The following is a 22,464-nucleotide window of genomic DNA, read 5'->3' as shown; positions in this document are numbered from 1 at the left end:
AGCCAGTAAGCTTAACATCTCTTGTAGTGAAGTTAATGGAATTACTCCTGAAAAAAGGATTAACGAACATGTAAACATGCACAGTTTGATGGACCCAAAGCAGCATGACTTTACTGAGGGCAGATCATGTCAAACAAATCTAATTGACTTTTTAAATGATGTCCAAATGTTTTTGAGGAAAGTGGTGGAGTGGACATAGTCTATCTGGATTAGAGCAAAACATTTGATATAAATTTCACATAATGAGCTCAAAAACTTGTATAGGCTGGGTGGTAGGAAGTTGGCTCAGGAATAGATCCAGTGTATGATTATTAATGGACACTGCCTGAACAAAAACCAGTCATAAGCAGCGTACCACAAGGCTCGATCCTAAGTCATGTTCTGTTCAATGAATTTGTAAGTGATATATCAGAAAAATTGTTAAGTAAAGTTTGTCTTTTTTCTGTTGATACAAAGGTATGTAATAGAGTCAACATTTCTGGGGTATTTGTATCATGAAAAAAATGGCACTATTGGAAAATTGGGTATTGGGGTCACAGGATAAAACAAGAGAAAAAAAGGATTTAGGTGTGTTCATAGCGGATGAAAAATTAGTAAATAGCATGGCCAGGCAGCAAAATTATGGGATGCATTACTGGAGGGATCACCAGCAGGAAAACAAGGTCCTAATCCCACTATATGGGACTTCAGTCAGATCCCATTTGGAATATTGTGTCTAGTTCTGGACCTCATTAAAAAATATTGATAAGATAAAGTGAATCCAAAGATGGACAACAAAAATGGATAAGGTCTGAGAGACAAAACATATCAGGAGAGATCGGAGGAACTGAATATATGCAACCTGGATGACAGAAGGGAAAGGAGGACATGTTTGAACCTTTAAATACACGATAGGTATGAATAAGGTTCCAGAAGACAGTATTTTTAATATTAAGCAAAAATCAAGATTGGGGAGGCATACTCTCAAACTAACAGGTTGGAAATTCAAAAATAATATTAGAAAGTATTACTTCACAGAAAGCGTAGTGGAAGCTTGGAACCAAATTCCAGCAGTGATAGTCTGTCAATCATCAGTGAGTGAGTTTAAACATGCTTAGGATAAATGCATGTCCATCATCATCCAACAAAAATTAAAATATTAAAATAAAACAAAATAAACTCAAAGGGCAGACTCTATAGATCACTAAGTCTTTTTCTGCCATCAGTTTTCTATGTTGCTAAGTTTCTAATTAATTGAAGGTAGAAATTATGTCAACACATTTAAGAGAAGGTGCACACTTGTAAGAGAAGATTTAACAGACCGCAACTCATACTTTTACGTTTACATATTGGAAAATTAGGATTTGGACATGGTATTTACTTATAAGGCCTTAGTGATGTGGATATGCACTTGAGGATAAACACCGTAGAAATAATTGGATTTACTTCTGATAAACATAGACATCTAATTGTGTGTGTCAAACTTTAAAAGATGTCTATATTTTCAAATATTACTCATCTCAGCCAAACTCATTTTAATGAATAGTTTCAGTCAAAATATTGGGACCTTTTAAAATTGTAGGTGAATTGTCAATGTCTCCTCACATAGAGAGGGAGGAACATATCCAGAGTAGGTTTAACTATTTGAATTTTATGAGATGGACTAGGATTTAAAAAAGTAAAAATAATCAACATATAAACCCAAGAATTATTTCAGTATTCTAAACAATCTTATTTGGTAGGCCATGACATCAATAGACAAAAATTAATGGAGAAAAATATGGTTTGGCATCGGAAACAGTCTGAAAAAGAGAGCTTACTGTAAATCAGCATCCTACTCCCAGACTAATGAAAAAGGCATTACCATTGTAACTTGTTTCACAAATTACCATTTATCGGTGTTCTGTTGCCTTTGTAATGGAGCCATGGAAAGGTAGGTAATTGGATTGAATCTAATTAAATCAATGACAATTATTACTATTCTTTAAAAAAATCATAGAGTATTGCTCCAAAGCATCTGACATCTTCATGTCTTTTAAACCTTTGGGTATTATTAAATCTTAAAAGAATACCCACATCCTGAAGTCAATATTAGTCACTACTATAAAAAAGATGTAGTAGAGACTTTGGAAAGAGTGCATAAAAGAGCAATAAAGCAGATTAGGAGCTGGAGGCTAAAACATATGAATAACAGTTGTAGGAATTCGGTTTGTCTAATCTAGTGAAAAGAAGGAATAGGGTTGACATTATAGCAGTTTTCTTGTATTTGAGGAGCTCAACGTATTTTCTAAAGCACCAGAAGACAAGACAAGGAACAATGGATGGAAACTAATCAAGGGAGAGAACCAGCCTATAACTAAGAAAAAATTTCCTAAATGTGAGAATAATTAACCAGTGGAACAGCTTGACTTCGGAAGTTGTGGGTCTCCATCACTGGAGGCTTTTAAGAAGAGAGTGGACAGCCAGTTGTCTGGAATAGTAGAAGGACTCTTGCTTGAGCCAGAAGTTGGACTAGAAGACCTCCAAGGTGTCTTCAAACTCTGTTATTCTGTTTCTGTTTCTAATTTTAATCCTAACTTTTGGGACAGTGCTGCATTTGGTTAAAAATCCCCAGGTTGCTTTTAAATTTCAAAGCCCAAGGAAAACTTTGCGCTAATCCAAAGTGTAATCCTCCAATTCATTTAAGACGCTCATATTTAGCAGATTATTCATGAGTTAGCAGGACCAAGCTCAAGGTCCTGAACAATAAAGAATGAGAAAGATTTATTTTTTTAAAAAAAATAGAGAACTCACCAAGAAGCTGCCTTCTCTTAGTTTTTTGTTCTGGAGAGGTGGGCAAGGAGAAAAAAAGAAATACTCTACCAGAGGAATCAGGGCAAAGATAAAAATCCTTTTCATTCAGCAAAACAGAACAGAAGTAAACAGAAGAATAAAGAGAGAACCTCTTGACTGCTGTCTCTCCCCCTGATGTCCACTCTGGCTGTCAGAACAGGGTTGGTGTTTTTTTATCTGCTTCTCCAATAAATTCCACTTACTATGCTGATTTGATTCATTCTAAAATACCTTGTTAAATTTTCTGCAAGCAATTAATAAAAAGCCAATAAGAACAGAATATTTTAAGGCTATCTCCACACAGTGAGGAATTTTAAAGCAAGTTATCGTTGTACAGTTGAGTTCATGTTTAAGTAAGCAGTATCACCAGGTAGCAGTTAATTAAATGAATTGATTTTCCTCAGTAGAAATAAGCACTATTTTTAATGCAGACTTATACCGCAAAGTGAGTTAAACTTAGTTAATCCGTAAAAATGTAATTATCAATTACTTTATCCTATTGGGTATTGTGAAATGAGGTTTTTTTAAATGACATTGCTCTGGTTCAAATAATTATTTTGATATTATATAGACATCTTTCTAGTACTGAATTGCAAATTATCATCTCCCACAATGATGGCTTATAATTAAGAAAAAAAAGCCACAATCCCTTGTGCATTTTGACAAAGCATAATTAAACAAAAAAGAAAAAAGAAAAATCTTCTCTATTGGGAACAATAAACCAAATGAAAGAAAATGTCCAACCAAATATTTCTCTTTTGGTATCCTATGTTAATATTTTTATGAGTCTCTAAAGCTTATCTAAGATATTTTTTAATGCAGAAGGCTATGTTATTAGACTTGTATTTTGTTCACAATATTATATATTTCAGTCTTTATCAGAGAGGGAATAATAAAATAACAGAATGCAATGCATTAGCATCATAAAGAAAATGTAATAAATGGTGTTATAACTGTAGTAAAAGTTGCATGAGCGCTAGCAGCTGTAACAGAAATGTTGCTACAGCAGCATTTTATGACCTAATGGTACTCAGTGGGCTGCTGCTAATATTATATGTGTGTATATGCATGTGTGTGTGATGCCAGCAGTTTCCAAGGCCTGGATTTCAATTCAGATAAATAATTGAAAGCACTTTAGACTTTTCCATAAAATGTTTAATAAGAGATCAAATACTTTTTCCTCATTGGGAAGAACTAAATAGTTTATACATGGGTGGTATAAGACAGAGGTTAACATAAATATTATTATTGGACATTTTTTCTTTTCTTTTTCTTTTTAAATACATATATTAGAAGAAAAAGGGTGGTTGTAAATGCTGCCATTTGCTTATCTATTTTCATTTTTTAATATAAGAAAGAAGATAGGATGATACCTTTAACATAGCACATTACCAAGCAAACCTGGCTGTTGTGCTAGAATGCTAAAGGACAGGGAGCTGGATGGTTAATCATTTACAAAGTTAAAACAGAGTTTGGTGGTCATCAAAAGGGAGACTTGGCCAGAATGTAGATATCCAGGCAGAGGTGATGGAAGTCTTAAAATTGGGTCTTTAGTCAACATCTCTGCAAAAGTTAATTCACCTACTTCTGTTTCTGCCCCACAACTGCCCCACACAGTAATGAAATTATGCTCCAGAACATATATTTTCATGACTACTTGATAAATAAATGTTTGTAAAATAAAGAAAGAATGGATGGATAGGATCCCTAGTTTATGAAGTGCTTTTCTTGTATTCTTCTACAACCTTATAATGACTTTGATGAGATGTTATAAGATCACACAATTTCTCCTGTTTAGAAAACTTAATATTAGTTGATAATTGTATCATTATTCACTAAGTATATTTAAATATGTTAAATTTTGTAGCAACAATGATACATTGGTGGTGGCGCAGTCGTTAGAATGCAGTAGTGGAGGCTACTTCTGCTGCCTGCCAGCTGCCAGCAGTTTGGCCGTTTCAATCTCACTGGCTCAAAGTTGATTCAGCCTTCAATCCTTTTGAGGTCAGTAAAATGAGGACCCAGATTGTTGAGGGCAATATTCTGACTTTGTAAACTGCTTTGAGAGGGCTGTAAGGCACTGTGAAGAGCTATATAAGTCTAAGTGCAATTGCTACTGCTTTTGGAATATCTGCAAGAGACCCCTTTTGCCTGCAACCAAGAACTGGTAGGACTTCTGGCTGACATCACAGTGATATTGGATGTGAAGAGTGGGTCTCCGCGCTCCCACACTGAGTTCTCCTTGTTGGTGGGCTTCAAAAGGAGCTAAAGCCACCCTGTAGGGGTGATAAAGAAAAGAGGGGTACCCTATAGTTCAGGGAGAGCAGCAACTTTCCTGCTGAACTGAGGGCTTCTTCTTTCTCCCCCAATGAGAAGAGGCAGCCATCATGGCTGCCATGAAGCTGGGACAGCTGAGGCAACAAAAAATTGTGCAGGAGTGGTGCAAGTGAACAGTGATTGGAGATGGGTGAGAAGATTCCTTTTTATTTAGACCCTAACATTAAAGAAAAAAGAAAGAGGAAAATCCAGGAAAAGAGGTTCTTAGAACTATCTTTTAAAGGGGCAAACTACTATAGAAAGAAGAATCCTAGACCTGAAAGAAAAGGAAGTAAGGGGAGAAAAGCTAAAAGGTCTTTTAAAACACAGAAAATTGGACTTTTAAATTGGGCACACATTGTTTTGGAAAGGCATTATAAAATGCTGGACTATCTACTTGAATCTATTTGAATAGCTGACTTTGCTTCCATAAATTGAATTAAATTTGGATTAATTAAATCTACAAGACTTGAAACAACACTGAAATCTAAGTTGAGGGCACCATCTACTGGTGAATGGAATATAGCAGAGCCCTACAAATTTAGAAATACCTTTTGATGAGAGGAGTAAACAACATTCATCTGGAGGACTGTGGTGGCCTGATTAGAAATTTATATGAAGCAATAGTTAGATGGAAAGATTGGAGATTGAAAAAGAGTATTATGATATAATTTTTTAATAATAGAATATAAATAATAATTGATGGGAAAAATTAGAGAGTGAAAGATGGTATTACTATATATGCTTATAATATCATTGGCATTAAAATGGAATATTGAAATATTGAATAACCACTTAAAAAACCCATGTATATTAATACTAGGATTACATAAGTTTGATTAATATAACTATTATGATTATCATTATCAATGTTTGTATCAAAATGAATTATATCCAGGAGCAACACTTTTCATGTATTGATATTGATGTTTATTTAAAAAATAAAAATCTAATAAAACAGAAAAAAAAGAACTGGTAGGATCACAAAATAGACAAATTAATAGAACATGAAAAATCTAAATTGCTCTGGAATTTTGGAATGAAAATAGACAAGCATCTGCCACATTACATCCCAGATTTAACAATTATCGATAAGAAAGACAAAAAAGTCTGTTTTGTATACATGGCACTACTTAGAGCAGAATAAATGATAAAAAAAACTGGGAAAAATAGCCAAATACCAAGACCTGAAAATAAAAATAAAATGATGGTTGAAAAAAAAGTAAAATGCCAAAACATCTGGAGCATCACTTGAACACTATCCGCTTGACAGAATCACCATTAATCAGTTGCAAAAGGCAGCTTTACTTGGAACAACTTATATCCTTCAACAATATCTTCAATGCCACCAAACAACATCTGCCCATTCCAGATCCTTGGCAAGGAGTCAGTAGGTGGATAAAAATGTCAAATCCAGTCTAAACATTTAGCTGTTAGAAAAATCAAAAGCTCAAAAAATAAAAATGCGATAGTGATAAAAGAAATTGAAGATTAATCTATTAATCAAATGGAAGAATTAATAATAGCAGCAGAAATGGTTAAAAATTGAGTGAAAAGCATTAAAAACTTGGTATTTCTTGGAAAATATCAATTCCATGACTTTTGATTCAAATATCTGACTAATTTATATCTAACTATAGCTAAAAAGCTTAATGAAATTGCATAAAGGAGATATCAGCAACTGGTTAATAACTGGCAAAATATCTGATTCAAAAACACCCAGTGAAAGGGACACTACCAGAAAATATTTGCCTAAAATGTTTGAAATATTCATAGGCATAACAGCAGTATCCAAGATTATTTACTGGAAATCAATAGAAAAGAAAGCAAATAAAAGAAAAAGCAGAGGTACAAAAAAGAGGTGTTTGCCACATAAATGGATCTTTAAATGTTTGGGGGAAAAATGGTGTCTGTAAAAATATTAGACTATTTATAGAAAAAGTAATAAAGCAGTGGAATACAGAATACATGGTGGGAAATGAAAAATATGGGCTTGTCAGTATTAGAAAGGACATCTTCCAAGGTGAGTCATTTCCACCCTTATTGTTTGTCACTGCTACTACAACCCCACATTCAGTGATTTTGAAGAAAACAAATCTTGGCTATAAAACAATAAAAACTGCTAATAGTACATCACATGTGCTTTATATGTATGATCTGAAGTTTTACAGAAAATCAGAATCAAAATCAAGTCACTAACAAATACTGTAAGAATGTTTACCACAGATATGGTAATGGAATTTGAGGGAAATGTGCTACAATAGCAATAAAGTGGCATACAATTAAAATGCTGAATGGCCAACCATCAAGAGTCATTAGGATGAAGCCTACAAGTATCTGGGCATTTTACAGTTGGATAACATTAAGTGTGGACAAATTTAAAATGTGATTAGTAAAGAATACATCCAAAGAGTAAAAAAAAACCTACTGAAGACAATTTGAACAGTGGAAACACCATCAAAGCCATCAATAACTGGGCGATACCTGTGAAACAATACACTGCTGGAATTATTAACTGGACACAAGGTGAACTGGACAGTTTGAAACACACACCCCCACAACAGAACTGATGACTTTTCACAATGCATTACAACTCTATAGTGATATTGATACATTATACCTGCCACACAGAAATGGAGGCAGAGGTTTAGGTCAAACAAACTGTCAAAGAAGAAAAGTGTGCATTAGCTGAAAAGCAGTCAAGCACTGATGCAAGTTAAAACTCAGAAGTTACTAAATGTACAGGAAACAAAATATGACTATTGAAATTGTGTAATAAAAATATCAACAGAATGTTGGCAATGCAAAGCATTACATGGTCAATTTCTACAAAAGATTGAGGAGAAAGTTTTTTTGCCATTGCGAAGAAAATATTTGGTGCTGTCTGTATTTGATTGTAAGATTAACCAAGTCAAACAATCTAGCAGTAAACAGCCTAATCAAGGAACTATAATACCAAAGGGAAAAAAAAAACAATATACAACCACTACCAGCAGTCATAAGACAAGCTACTGCAAGCTATAAACAGAGAGCAAGCTCTTTATAGATTGAAGATGTTATTTAGCCTGGTAACAAAATGTCTGCAAGCAAACAACTAAGCTCAGAGACCACCAAGGATTCCATACTGTGCTACTATATAAATATCACTTCTATTAGTATGAAACAGTACTGCGGCATCAATTTTATAAGTGTAACAAAAGTGTAAGTATTCAGTCCAATAGTTGAAATTAAGACAGAACACACCTCGTTGCAGTATTGTAACTCCTATTGCTTTCATTTGGACTTAAATGTATGGAAGAGTTATGTTGTGCTTCAATGTTACACAATAATATTTCTGAATCTGGATGAGACATGATATACTTTTAAACTGAAGTGAAGTAGGTTGGATTACTCTGAAAAACATGTTTCATAGCCTGCATGACAGAAATTGTAGAATTATGAACAATTAGATGGAATGGAAGACATTTGAGCACATACATATTGATTAGTCTACATCGGGGGTCTCAAACTCATGTTGTCACAGCAGCATCACGTGACATATTGGGACTTTTTTTTACCCCTTTGCTAAATTGGGTGTGGTGTGGCCAGTACATGATGCATCCGGTCCAGATGCCAGGAGTTTGACAGCCCTAGTTTAGATTTCCTTTAATTACCATTTCCCTGGTGGCATTCCTTCTTAATGAACTTTTATGAAAAATATCAAAACCTGAGCATAAATTACTTTTACACTTTATTCCATTGTTATTTTATTCTGTTAATCCCTCCTTGTCTCCTAAGCAAACCTACCAGCTGCTAACACTGAGAAAGACAAGAAAGAGAGGTATGATTCCTTGCTCTCCATTATACATTATGGACATATCCTTAGGGCATTTTGAATACAAAGCTTAAATCTTCAATTGATTCATTTCTATATACATTTTAGTAGACTGCAATATACTTCATCATATATTTGAACTATAGATTGTGATAGCAATAAATATAAACTAAAAGTGAGAGTTAACAAAAAGAAACGTGTGATCTTTGCCACAATACAATCAGAAACAATACGTTAAAAATCAAGAACTAAGATTTTGATCCTGAAGTGACTTTTCTTTTGTTCTCTTTGTTTTGTAAATTCGAAACAGATATTAAATCCTCAGAAATGTTGTTAATACATTAAAGTACCATGCCATTGTCCAAAGTTTGCTCAAGTACTATATTATTTTATTTTCTTAACTCAGAACTAGGAATATTAAAGCAGAAATAAGCTTGCACTGGTTACTGAAAACATTAGACCATGAAGAAGACTGTTTCTTTCAGACAGGATTATTAACAAGCGTAAAAGGGCAATTTGTGGAATTACTCAAAATTTGTGATGCAAAATACATTTTACAATCTAGGATTGCTTTATTTTTATTTTTAAAAACACTATCATTTTGAATGCCTTAATAATGGAAAGATCAGTAAGAAAAGCTGAAGGAATGACACTAGATTGTTATGATTGGCTAAAATGTAATTGAAAATTATACACGTGTTCCACTTCACATAGTTTTCTTCATATTTAAAATGGATTTAGATTAACGTTTTCATGTGTGATAGCAACAATTAATATTGAATCAAATAATAATGCTGTATTTGTGGGTGAAATTCCAATTAAATCAAGTCAAATTTATGTAACAAATTGTTTTTCTTATATATAATGATTTGGAAAAATTTAAGATTCTAATTTGCTAATATAAAGGACACAAAAGTGAAATGCCAGAATGGTTATGTTTCTCTGTTTTTGCTGATACCTGAATACATATTTTCATCCCTAGTGTGACAATTCTGTTGATAAGTGAAGAAAAAGTATTTGTAAAGGAAGCACATGTACTAACATAAACTCTGCCTATATTTGCTCAGATTGGCCTTTCAAAATATCTTCTGTGAAATGGATCTACTCATCCTCACCTGTCACTAATTTGCATTGCTTTCTCCATCCAGCTGCCTAGATATACAAGCTAGAAGCAAAGTGGAAGAGTAGCAATGTAGGGCCATTTTACCATGGTGAGTCTGGCCATAAATACTTTCTTGCTTTCTATATATAAAAAAGTTTGTCTCTACTCTGAGTTGCTGTGCAGGAGAATGTATCAATGGAAAGTTGAAAAGGATAAGCGTATGGTAACGTCCCACAAAGCTAATTAACTTGTTGAAATCATATTGTATTTAATTTCTTTGCTGATAGTTTTCTCAGCACCACTGAACACAGGAAACTATTTTGCTGTTTACAAATCTATCTGGTTTGAAACTATAGCATTTCTGTGCTTTCAGCAAAACAATGCTATTACTCCATAAGTGAACATTGTATTCAAAATGTTTTGTCAAGACTGGACAGGAAGAAATACAAGAAGGAATATATTTTGCTGTCTTCCTGGCATGGTTCTCAGGTAGTAAAATAAAACAAAATAAATTGCACACTGGAAGACCACAGGAGTATCAAAAGAAGAACCCTGCCACTACTTTCCCTCTCCTTTCACAAGATAAATTTTAGAGACGGAAAGAAACAATAGCAAAGCATAGTGATGCTGGCTGGTCAGCAGTAGTAAAGCTGATAAGGAAAAAATGAATAGAAGAAATCTTGTGTCTCAATATATTCTAAAGACAGAAATATTGAAATTGTTATTAAACTCCTCTGTGAATCAGGCATGGTTCTTTGCATGATCCAATTCTAAATATTAAAAAAGAATCCACTATGATTCTAGAATCTGTCTTTTCTTTCTTTCCAACAGAATTTCATTAACTGAAATGACAGTACCTACAATGGTTTGAACTTAATTTGCATTCCCATCTTAATAAAGTTGTTTGGCTTCACTGTTATCCTAATTAAGGTACACAGCAATATTCATAAAAATCAAAAAAGCTAGTGATGCAGAACTATAAGTCAGTGATCATTGATGCATGTCACAAAGCTGACGGCACTAGCGTGGAACAGGAGGGAGACAGTTTTAAGCAATTGACTAAACTCCAGGGAGTCATAATCTTCTAGAGAACATTAGGAAGCCACTGTGGGCTCAAAATTTCAAAATTGTATGCAAGAAATGCATACAATGGCTAGTGTGAGAGTATTGATAATTGGAGCCCATTAGATTAAAATCCAAAAGTTGACATTCAGTGAAGCAAAGCAACAGCTGAAATCACTTGTATGTAATAGTAGGTCAGCTTTTCAGAAGCTTGATTAATAGAGCATAAATGTTCTCTGCCTGACTGGCTTGGCTAAAGCAAATGATGAAACTAAAATATCACTCAAGTAGCTAAAAACTTAGAATGTGTCCTCTGCAAGAGGATTGGGGTGACAACCTGGGAAGGGGAAACTTGGTTCTATTTCTACAAAAGGATTTGGTGTGTTCAGCAAATTGTTAATTATTCAGACAACACTATATAACATGAAGTAGTTATAAGAAATCCATAAGCTTTGTCAAAGGAAGCCATTCCTACCGCTCAGAAAGCTAACACTCAATATTTTATTTACATGTCTTGACAGGCCAGAGTACCTTTCCTTTCAGAATGATATCTTTCTGAAAATTGGCATTATTTACTCGTTTCTGCTGTCCAGCCAAGAGAGAAATGAAATATTCATTCTTTAGAGAAGAAATGGAACGGTAGACTCTCCTGCAAAAAAACATGTTTTACTTAGTTTGCTTTTTCCTCAGATAACTAGAGAGTTTATGTTATATCATACGTTCAAATTCTTTTTTTTTTTTTTTTGAAAATTTTATTGATTTTTGAAAACAAACATAAACAAACAAAACATAAAACATAAAAACATAAAACATCTTTTTTGAAAGCAGCATAGTCCCGGGTTACATCTCTTCGTACAGACACAAATTCAAGTTCATGCTCATTTTTATATTCCATTCCATATCTTATTACTATTCTACATTTTCAATATAGCTTCTCCCCTCTTTTAACTTTCTTAATTTTGTTTTATTTATTTCATCTCAATTCAAATCATTGTACTTTTATTCTTTTTCTGTCCTGTTTCAACTGTCTACTATCTTTTCTCATTAAACAAAATTTCTCCTGTAATCACTGATTGGAGTATGACGCCTTTATATCTTTCCCCTAAAATTATAACACTTAATATAATACATAACTTCCATTTGGATTCTGCTTGGTACTTTCTAAAACTACACACTGTATTTAAAAAAAAGAAAAAATTATAAATGTATAATATAATTAAAACAACAATCCATACCAATTCAATTCTATCATTAATATTAATATTCATTTAAATCTTAACATTTTACACATTACTTTTCAGATAAATACCATACTTCTATGGGAACACTTATAAACTTTCCATAGTTAATTCCCCCCCCACTTCACTTATATTTTATAAAATGTTGAGTAATTAAAATGTTCCCGTTCCTTCCTAATTCAATTCTCTCATTTATTTTATTTCATTTATTTTATTCACAAAAGTTTCACTAAATTACACTGACTATTTTATCCCTCTTTTTAATCATATATTGTTTCCAATTTTCTAACATTATTTCTATTACAAATATAACAATACAATCTTATGTACCTTCACAGAATCCCTTTTTCAATTAAATTTTCACCCATTATCTCTGAATAGGTCCTGTTTCTTTACATCTTGCTCCAAACCTTTGTAACTTCTCTTCCTTTCCTTCTTCCCTTTCTTCTTCTCTCTCCCCTTTTTACCCCCTGTCTCTCCACCTCCATTTCCCTCTTCTGTATTCCCCTTTTCTGTTGCTTTCCAACATTATATCCACTTTTCAAATTATTTTTCCCTTTTTGTTGGTTGTTTTTTTAAGTCTTAAATTCTCCATTCTCTTTCCCCCCCTTTCCCCTTTCTTCCCCAGATAGAGTTACTTGTTCATTAAAGACATAAAGTTACTTGTTCATCTTTGTCTCAATCTTCTTGTTGCGCAGTCTTTTCTTGTTGTTTCTCGTAGTTACGAATCGCCATTTCTAAGAATTGAAAAATGGAGCCAAAGGAGCCCTTCCCTTCTTGTATCTCTTCTTTATATTTTTTAAATTCCATTTTCAGTTCATCCAGAGATAGTGCCATTGTAAAAAATTTTAAACAACCACCCAATTGTTTTTATTCATTCAAATATAATATCCAAAAATCCCAAAGTCACCAAGCAATCCAAATACACACAAGCTGTTTCTTTTTACACTTTCTTCTTTTTTCACTTTCTCTTCCTGGGGTTACTATTTAGTTATAAAGTTCCAGTTAAAATGTATCTTTTAGATGTCTTATTGAGATTTTACATTAAATTCTTTTGAAATCCAGGCAGTCTCCTCCTTCCAGATCCTGCCCTTATTCTTTTCCTCTCCCTTCCTACTTATAGACAAAAAGGATTTTTTAGTGTCCAGAAATCTTTATTGTCCCTTTGGCATTTAATTATATTTTCAGCTTAATTATTGGTGCCAAAGCGGATTTTTCCGATTTCTTATTCAGCTCTCTTCATTGTCAATGTGAGGAAGGAGAGAGAAGAAGAAAAAAACTTTCCCTTTTCACTTTCTTTCGCTGCTTCTGACTCTTCTTTGGGAGCGATGTTATCTTTTATAAAATTTAAATTCCAGGGTACCTCAGTTGTTGCTTTTTATCCCAGTCAGCCAAAACTTTCACTTCTTATCTTCCTCCTGCACTTTCTTTTCCAGTTGAGTGCTTCTTTGAGGTGGCCATTTCTGACCACCGCTCCTACCGCCTTCGGGAAAGGGAGTTTGACCAGCTGAGGAGGAGAGATGTGGCTCTCCTCGACCCTGCTGGCAATCTCCCCCCTCTTCACCACCTCTACGGGGTGGCTTAGCCCCGAAGCCAGCTGGCTCAGGGTGCTCCAGCGGCAAGCCCAGGCAGAAACCACGCACGATCGTGGATTCCTGCCTGTCGCCGAAGCCCTGCAAACCGGAAGTCTCCATACGTTCAAATTCTTAACTCCTGAATCATAATGGACAATAGGAGTTTCCTTCTGCTGACTTATAATAATCATAGTTTGATTGCCTTTTAGATTTTTCAAATAAGAATTCTTCTACTCCTAAGGAATATGATAAGTGCAAAAGGTAAACACAGAGAAATAATCCACAGCCAAAGTATCAGAAAACCTCTCACAAGTTTTCCTAAAAATTAACTTTATTAATTTTACAATTAAGATCAAAACAGTGAATGCTACCACTGAAAAAGTCTTGCAAATCTACTCATTGATTTGATGCTTCAAGGAAGACAAACAGATTTTATGAGTTTTGTTACCATTTTATTTATTTTTTGTTTATTTTTTATTTATTTTGATTTGTCAATCACTTATAAGATATAAGGTATAAGTATAAACATGAGTAAGAATACAGGAAATAGGGACAAATAAAGGGAGATAATAGGACAGGGGTGGTAGGCACAATTGTGCACTTATGCACGCCCCTTACAGACATCTTAGGAATGGGGTGAGGTCAATAGTGTATAGTTTAAGGTTAAAGGAGTGGGGGTTAGAGAATGTTACAACAGAATCAGGTAGTGCACTCCAGGCATTGACCACTCTGTTGCTGAAGTCGTACTTTCTGCAGTCAAGTTTGGAGTGGTTTACATTGAGTTTGTATCTGTTGTGTGCTCTTGTATTGTTGCAGTGGAAGCTGAAGTAGTCATTCACTGGTAGGACATTGTAGCAGATAATCTTGTGTACTATGCTTAAGTCTAACTGTAGGTGGCATAATTCAAGGTTGTCCAAGTCCAAAATTTCAAGCCTGGTGATATAGGGTATTCTGTTGCAAGCAGAGGAGCGTAGTATTCTTCTTGGGAAATACTTCTGGACTCGTTCAATTCTATTAATGTCTGATATTCAGTGAGGATTCCAGACAGATAAGCTGTATTCAAGTATTGGTTTAGCAAAGGTTTTGTATGCCCTAGTTAGCAATTCAATATTACCGGAGGAGAAGCTTCTTAAGATTAGATTTACAACTCTTAATGCCTTTTTGGCAATGCTGTTATCGTGAGCTCTGGCGCTTAGGTCATTTGATATGAGTACTCCAAGGTCCTTGACAGAGTGAGGGTCATCAACAAGGTCATTTCCACCTAGCTTGTATTTGGTGTACTGAATTTTTTTTTACCAATGTGTAGGACAGAGCATTTGTTGTTCGAGATTTGGAATTGCCAATTTTGATATAATCAAGGTTGCTTTGAAGGACAGTAGCATTGTCAGTGGTGTTGAATCCGCGAAGAGGACATAGTTGCTTATAAGGTGATTGTTAGGGATATACACCCTAGCAGAACCTGCACGGCAGTCAGGCAGTCAGGCAAATATGTGAGACAAACGTTTTTGTAGCTTACACTCAGTAAAACAGATACACTGTGCTAGTTAAATAGTTTATTCCAGCAAGATTTTTAGCATAGTCAAAACAGTCCATATATCATACACTAGTTCAGTCCGTCCGGGGATTAATCAGTTGCAAAGTCCAGTGTCGAAAAAGAGGTCAGTAAACTTACAAATATCAGTCCATTAATATATCTCTTCGCAGTAGAGATATGAAGAAGTCAAAACTCTTTTTCTTCCTTCAGCAACAGCAGAGAACACGCAGTTAACACACCATCAATCCATCATCGTCAGCAAGCAATTCAGTAAGCCAGCAAGCAATCAAGTTCTCTTGCTCCCTCTTATGGCGATTTACAGCCGCACCCAAAATTACATGCTTTACAGTTAAAGTGACACACACTTAAATTCACTATCATAGTTTATATATATTATTTTACCCAAACTACGTTAGGTAACCTATGTTATTCCTAACAGTGATTGCAAAGATTATGTATGTAGAGTATAAAGAGTGTGGGTCTTAGTACACTGCCTTGGGGAACACCACTGTTAACTGGAGCAGGGTTTGATATAGCACTCCCTATTTTTACTATTTTTACTATTTGTTGCTTGTTTGACAGAAATGCAGTAATCCACTTATGAAGGGATCCAGAAATGCTGTAAAAGTTTAGTTTTAACAGGATTTCGTTGTGTACCACTGAATCAAAGGCTTTGCAGAAGTCTATGTAGATTGCATCTATCGCTTTACCCTGGTCAAGTAGAGTAGTCCATATGTTTTTGTAGTGTAGGAGTTGTAGATTGCAGGACAATTTTGTCCTGAAACCAAATTGTTTTTTGGCGACTAGGTTGTATGACTCTAAGTGGAGGATAATGTATTGGTTAATGATTGATTCCATGACTCTGCATGTGTGAGAGATTGGTCTGTAGTTTTCAACCAGGTTGGGATCACCTTTTTTGAAGATCGGGATGACTGTTGCTAAGGACCATAGGTTCAGTAAGGAGCTGGTTCTGAATGATATCTCACATATAATGCTTAGGAATTCTGCTATGGCAAAGGAAAGCTTTTTAAAGAAGTATGCACATAAGCCATAGATAGAGATGGTTTTAGGTTATGTAGTGCCTTTTCTATGTTATCTTCTGTAAAGTCAATATGTGGTAGATCATTGCAGTTAGTTGTGGTATGACTAGGAAATGTGGGGCATGAGTTATTGCTGTTTACAAAGACTGAACTGAAGAATGTGTTGAAGAGGTTGGCCTTAATGCATCATTGCTGCAGTCTCCCATTTGGTCCTTTTAGGGGTGGGATTTTTTAATTTTGTTAAGGATTTCCTGGTTTGTGCAGAAGTTGTCAATAAAATGTGAGCACAAAAATGTAATTTTATCTACTTGTTAAAAACCTAATGGAAGCTATGGACACATACACACCAGTGGTGGTATTCAAAAACTTTTACTACTGGTTCTGTGGGTGTAACTGGGTGGGCATGGCTTTTTTTGCAGCCCCCACCCATTTTTGGGAGCTTCTTAGCCACAGAGGAGCCTCTGAGGGGGCGTTTTTGCTCCCCTAAGGCTCCTCTGGGGCTCAGGAAGAAAAGTAACAGAGCATGGGAGGAGCATGTAGCACTCCTCCAAGCTCTGTTTTGGGAGCTTCCTAGCCTCAGAAGAGCCTGGGGGGGGGGGCGTTTTTGCTCCCCCAAGGCTCCTCTGGGGCTCTGGAAAGCAAAAAATGGAGGGGGGACTGAGCTCCTCCCTCCATTTTTTGCCTTCCTGGGCCTCAGCAAGGGGAATCTTACCTATAGCTGATTATTGGGAGGGGAAAAAAAGAAATACCTTAGGCGAATATCAGGCAGGCGGGCAGGGTGAGTGAACATCGGGAGGGAGGGTGACCGAGTGGGGGGCATGGCCAGCCAGAACTTATTACCGGTTCGGTGACCCACGCCAAATTCTTTCTACTGGTTTGCCCAATCCGTTACAAACCGGCTGAATACCACCGATACACACATACAACACATAAAAGGAACAGAAACATGTGTTTTAGTTCCTTTTGCATGTATGTATGAAAGCACTAGAAACAAGAATAACTTATGCAGGCCATCAAACATAGTGATGTTGCTGAATGATATTCAGTTGTATCATTAGTAAAGCAATATAATGTAACCAGTCTTTTTCCCGACCAACCACTGTTCTTTCTAAAAATGACTTACAATCACTTTCAGGGCTTTTCTGCTGAGATTGTTTCTGGGTTTAGATGGAAATTTCATCTTTGAAGCTTTAAAAAGTGGGTTTTTATTACTGAGAACTGCATTGGTTAAGATCAGTTATAGGTACTCTTTATTGCTCAAGAAGTGTATAAAACTATTGAAGAGTTTAAATTCACATTTGTCATTTACATAATATAATTAAGAAAACAATTCTCTTATTAGAACCAAGTCCCCCCCCCATTCGTTCCTTGCCAAAAAGAAAAGAAATATTGCTCACCTTAACAAAGGAAAGTGAAATTGTCTACAGGCAGTGGAGATTCTCTGTGCAATTGTCTAAAGCAATCCCAATAAAAATCAACAATAATATAACTGGGCAAAACTACAGATGTTCCATAGTCAATTAAGGGCATGTACCTAATCCCATCAGTGTTCTTCTGCTCATTAACAAAAGATAAAGGCTAATTCTAGCACTGCTGCCATATCTTAAAAGCACAATTTTCTTTAACAATAAACAGCTCTCCCTACATAAGCAAACATGCACTTATCCATCCCAATATGGATGGATTTATTGGTGTCAAGAAATCAGGATTACATAGCCACTATGTGGCTCAACATTTTAGTGTATGGAATAAACTTATGTCCAGAATGTCAGATACCCCACTCTGCCTATGCAGTCAGGTGTTAACATTCCGGGAAGTGAAGAATACCTTTCCAGCAGAACTCAGTCTCACTAGTTATGACCTTCCTTCCTTCCTTCCTTCCTTCCTTCCTTCCTTCCTTCCTTCCTTCCTTCCTTCCTTCCTTCCTTCCTTCCTTCCTTCCTTCCTTCCTTCCTTCCTTCCTTCCTTCCTTCCTTCCTTCCTTCCTTCCTTCCTTCTTCTGTTGGAGGATGCATATTTCGGTTGCAAGTTTCTTGACTGAGGAAGCAATTACTTTTATCCAACTAATTTTTTTTTAAATGACAATATAACTTTAGAAGCCAAGGTTCCAGTGTCTCTCACAGCCAATTCAGTACTTCGTGAGAGGCACATAGCCAAGTAACTAAATGGATGAAAACAATCCTGTAGCAAATCTGCCAGATGAATTTGAGCCAACACTTTGATGACCCTTCCTGCATCATTTCAAGCTGCCAACCCCATGGCCATTAATTATCCACATGAAATATTTTCTGCTAGCATAACATGGAAAACATCTCTCCCGCATTGGAATACCTAAACCTGATTTGAGCTGCCTTACGAACTGGCTGCCAGTGAGACAGAGGTGATTATTATGAGCACAAACACTAAATGGATATCTTTATGCTAGGAGGGTATATGGATGATCCTACATATGGCACATTGGATAAAACAATAACTCCATTTAAACAAAATAGTTCAGGTATTAAGATCTTACTATCTGATTTTTTTAAATGGCGTGGCATAGATATTGGCATCTATTTTGTTTTTTCCCTATCAAGTTGGTCAATATGTAGAATTTTTTTTTAATGAGCATGGCTTCCCTTAGGGTCTCAAATTTCTTCCAAAGGGGCTCATGCCATGCACACAAGGAAGATCAGGAAATGAAAGGCAAATATAAAAAAAATACATTTTATTTTATAATCTCATAGTCTTACACTCAGCCAATGAGTTTGAAGTGTTGCCTCATGGTGTTTAACATGTGGTGACAGCAGTACCATGGTACTTTGTTACTCCAGTGGTTGGCAAAACTTACTGGCAAAGAGAACCTGTTCAGGCTCACTGCATAAAATTGTAACAATTTGTTCCTGAAACAGGAAAATCATTCAAAGCCTAGACACAAATTTACATGGTCTTTTACCACCACAGAAGTGCAAATTAATTAACTAGCAGTGGCCTGTCACACAAGTAGGATGTAAATGGAGGTAACTGTGGTTACAATGTACGCAAGTCACCATGTTATAGTACAAAGTAGGTTATATAGAAGTATAAAGTTCTAATGCTAATTCTGATAGGTAACTTTGTCCACAACAGATGTAATTTTGCTGGAGAGTGACATGAACTGATAAATATCCATGAGTAGTGATAGTAATTCCCATCTCATTCCACCAGTATTCATATTCAGGTTTATTCATATTGAGTAGCGGAAGCTTCTGAAGCTAAAATGTTTTCCCAAGTTATATATTTCTAATTAGAGATTTTAATGAACATATATACAGTATATTCTATCTCTAAACAAATGAACATGTTATCTTATTACACTAAATTGCTAAAAAAAGTAGTTTGGATCAAGACTCTAACAGAATTTTCCCTAATTTGTGTTATTATGGGAATTGATGTCCACTGCATCACTCTGTTTTCTGTGGTTTGTTTCCAACAACAATTGCTAAAAAAAATGGAACATAGGTTTTCATAATTTCAGACAATATAATGTAATTGCTAAAAAAAAAAAAAAAAAGGCTTAGCATACCTACAGTGCATTCACTTTCAGGGTAACCCGTATTAACTAAGTTCAGAAAAGGTATAATAATTAATGAGTACACTGAAGGGTGAGATAGGAAAACTATATCATTCAGTAAATATAATTATCTTTCTGTTCATGAAAATTATACTGGAATTCATACACTTCATAAATTACCCTTCATTCTTTGAACTTCTCATCTTTCACTTAATGTCTCATCAGTATGATTCAGTAACAACTTTAACTGTTTGACTATTCATCCATTTATTTTCCTTTATTTATTTGCTTTCTAATTCAGTCCTCATTCACTGGGACTAACTAGTTGAACATACTGTTCTTTCACCTTTATAATCAGCCCACATTGATTTATCACCCTTTCATTCTGGACTGTACCTTTTCTTCTTTTACTACAACATACAGGTATTTGTTAAGGAACTCATGCTTACTTTATTCTTTCTATATTTCTCATGACATTCAGGTTTCATTTTCATCCAACAAAAGTATGTTGAAATTTACTTTTATACAAAGCTTATTTCGCATATGGAGACACTCCATTTCTTTGGTCTTACCAAAGTGTATGCCTCCTGGATGTCTAGCATGTATGAGCTTGGGAGTATAAAGATCTGCAGTATGATAATTCACATATCTAACTCATTTTTATGTACCGCAAAGTCCCGTTTTTGTAATCAGAATTGCAAGAATCATCTGAGATGCTTTTGTAAATACAGGTATTTACAACTTACAACAGTTCACTTAGTGACCATTCGAACTTACAAAAGACTGAAAAAATGACTTATGACTGTTTTTCATACTTATCACCATTGCAACACCCCCATGGTCACGTGATCAAAATTCAGACGCCTGGCAATTAACTGACATTTGTGACAACTGTGTTGTCACAGGTTCATTGTCTCCCACCTCTTCTGACAAAATCAATGGGAATCCAGATTCACTGAACAACCATATTACTAATGTTGTGAACTAAAGAAATGTATTTAATAAAGATTCATTTACATAGCAGGATCGTAATCCTGCACTTCCTATTGGCCCATATAATGGCAAGTTATGATTGGCTGTTGGCGGGCCGCGCCAAGATTCAAACCCTATAACGCTATCCATTGGTTATCCGGATAGCAGCTTACTCTATAAAAGAGTGACTGCTAGCCGGGGTTTTTTTGTCTCTGTTATGCTTGTGAATAAAGAGCTGAAGTTCACGGTTTACAGTCTGGTCTCCGTTCATTAAACCCATGCCTCAAACATAACACTGGTGACGAGGGTGGGATGCAGAGACAAAAGAGCTGACTAAACGCTACAGAGCACCAACCGAAGCACGTGGCTGAGAGCGCATCTACATCGGCAGGATGTCAGGTGGCGCTATACCACCCGCTCCTTTTGACCCGGAAAAGGAAGACTGGGAGTCATATATGGATCGGTTTCAAATGTTTCTAGAAACCAACAATTTGAAAGATGCTACACCCGGAAAGAAGCGGGCGGTGTTCTTGACCCATTGTGGACCGGCCGTTTTTAAGATGGCGAAAGCGCTCGCGAAACCGGCTGAGGTGAAATCAATGGATTGGGACAACCTCGAACCTATCCTACGGGCTCACTATGCCCCCGCCATACCAACGTTGGTCCGGAGACACGAATTTTATCAACGGGATCAGCGGAAGGGTGAAAGTATTGCAGACTTCATCGCTGACCTTAGAAACCTGGGAGGCCTCTGTGGTTTTTCAGACCTAGAAGAAGCTATGCGAGACCGCATAGTTCTGGGATTAGATGACCACACAGTACAGAGCAAGATCATGGCAAAGGGGGACATCGGTCTTGCAGATGCCATTGCAGATGCTACTGCAGCAGAGGCAACCAAGAAGTCGGCCGCTCGAATGCGCCGCACCAACGCACCGCTCCGTCAATTCGCCCGTGAAGCCTCGCCTCAACTAGAAAGACACTCAGCAACAGCGCACCATGAGGACCTCGAGTCCCAGTCCGAGAGTGATGAAGAAGACTTCGGGGCGAACGAGATCAACAAACTCTAAAATTTCAGTGCCCATGTGCGGGTTGTGGGGGAAACCACCCGCGATCCGGTTGCAAATTCCTCGACGCAATCTGCCGTTCCTGTGGGAAGAGAGGCCACATCGCACGGGTCTGCAGAAGTAAGAGGGAATCCAACACGAACAGAAAGGAGAACAACCTCCGCCAAACCACAGGGAACCTCCCTGCAAATCGGGACCGTTTGAATAACCAATGGAACAACCATGCCTACAGCAGCAAAACATCTGCTCTTCCAGCAAGACGAGAAGAGGCACACCAAACTATTATTATCGGCCACGCTTCGTCATTAGACAAACAAAAGATCCGAGTGAAAGTTGCCATCGAGAACCAACCTTGCCTGATGGAAGTCGACTCTGGATCGGCCCTCTCGATAGTTTCCTGGAAGA

The sequence above is a fragment of the Notechis scutatus genome, chromosome 4 (genome assembly GCF_049901735.1).
Source record: "Notechis scutatus isolate UNSWTSFEM ecotype Mainland chromosome 4, rNotScu1.2, whole genome shotgun sequence".
NCBI lineage: Eukaryota > Metazoa > Chordata > Lepidosauria > Squamata > Elapidae > Notechis > Notechis scutatus.
The sequence above is the reverse complement of the archived record's forward strand: the minus strand, read 5'-3'. Positions refer to the sequence as shown.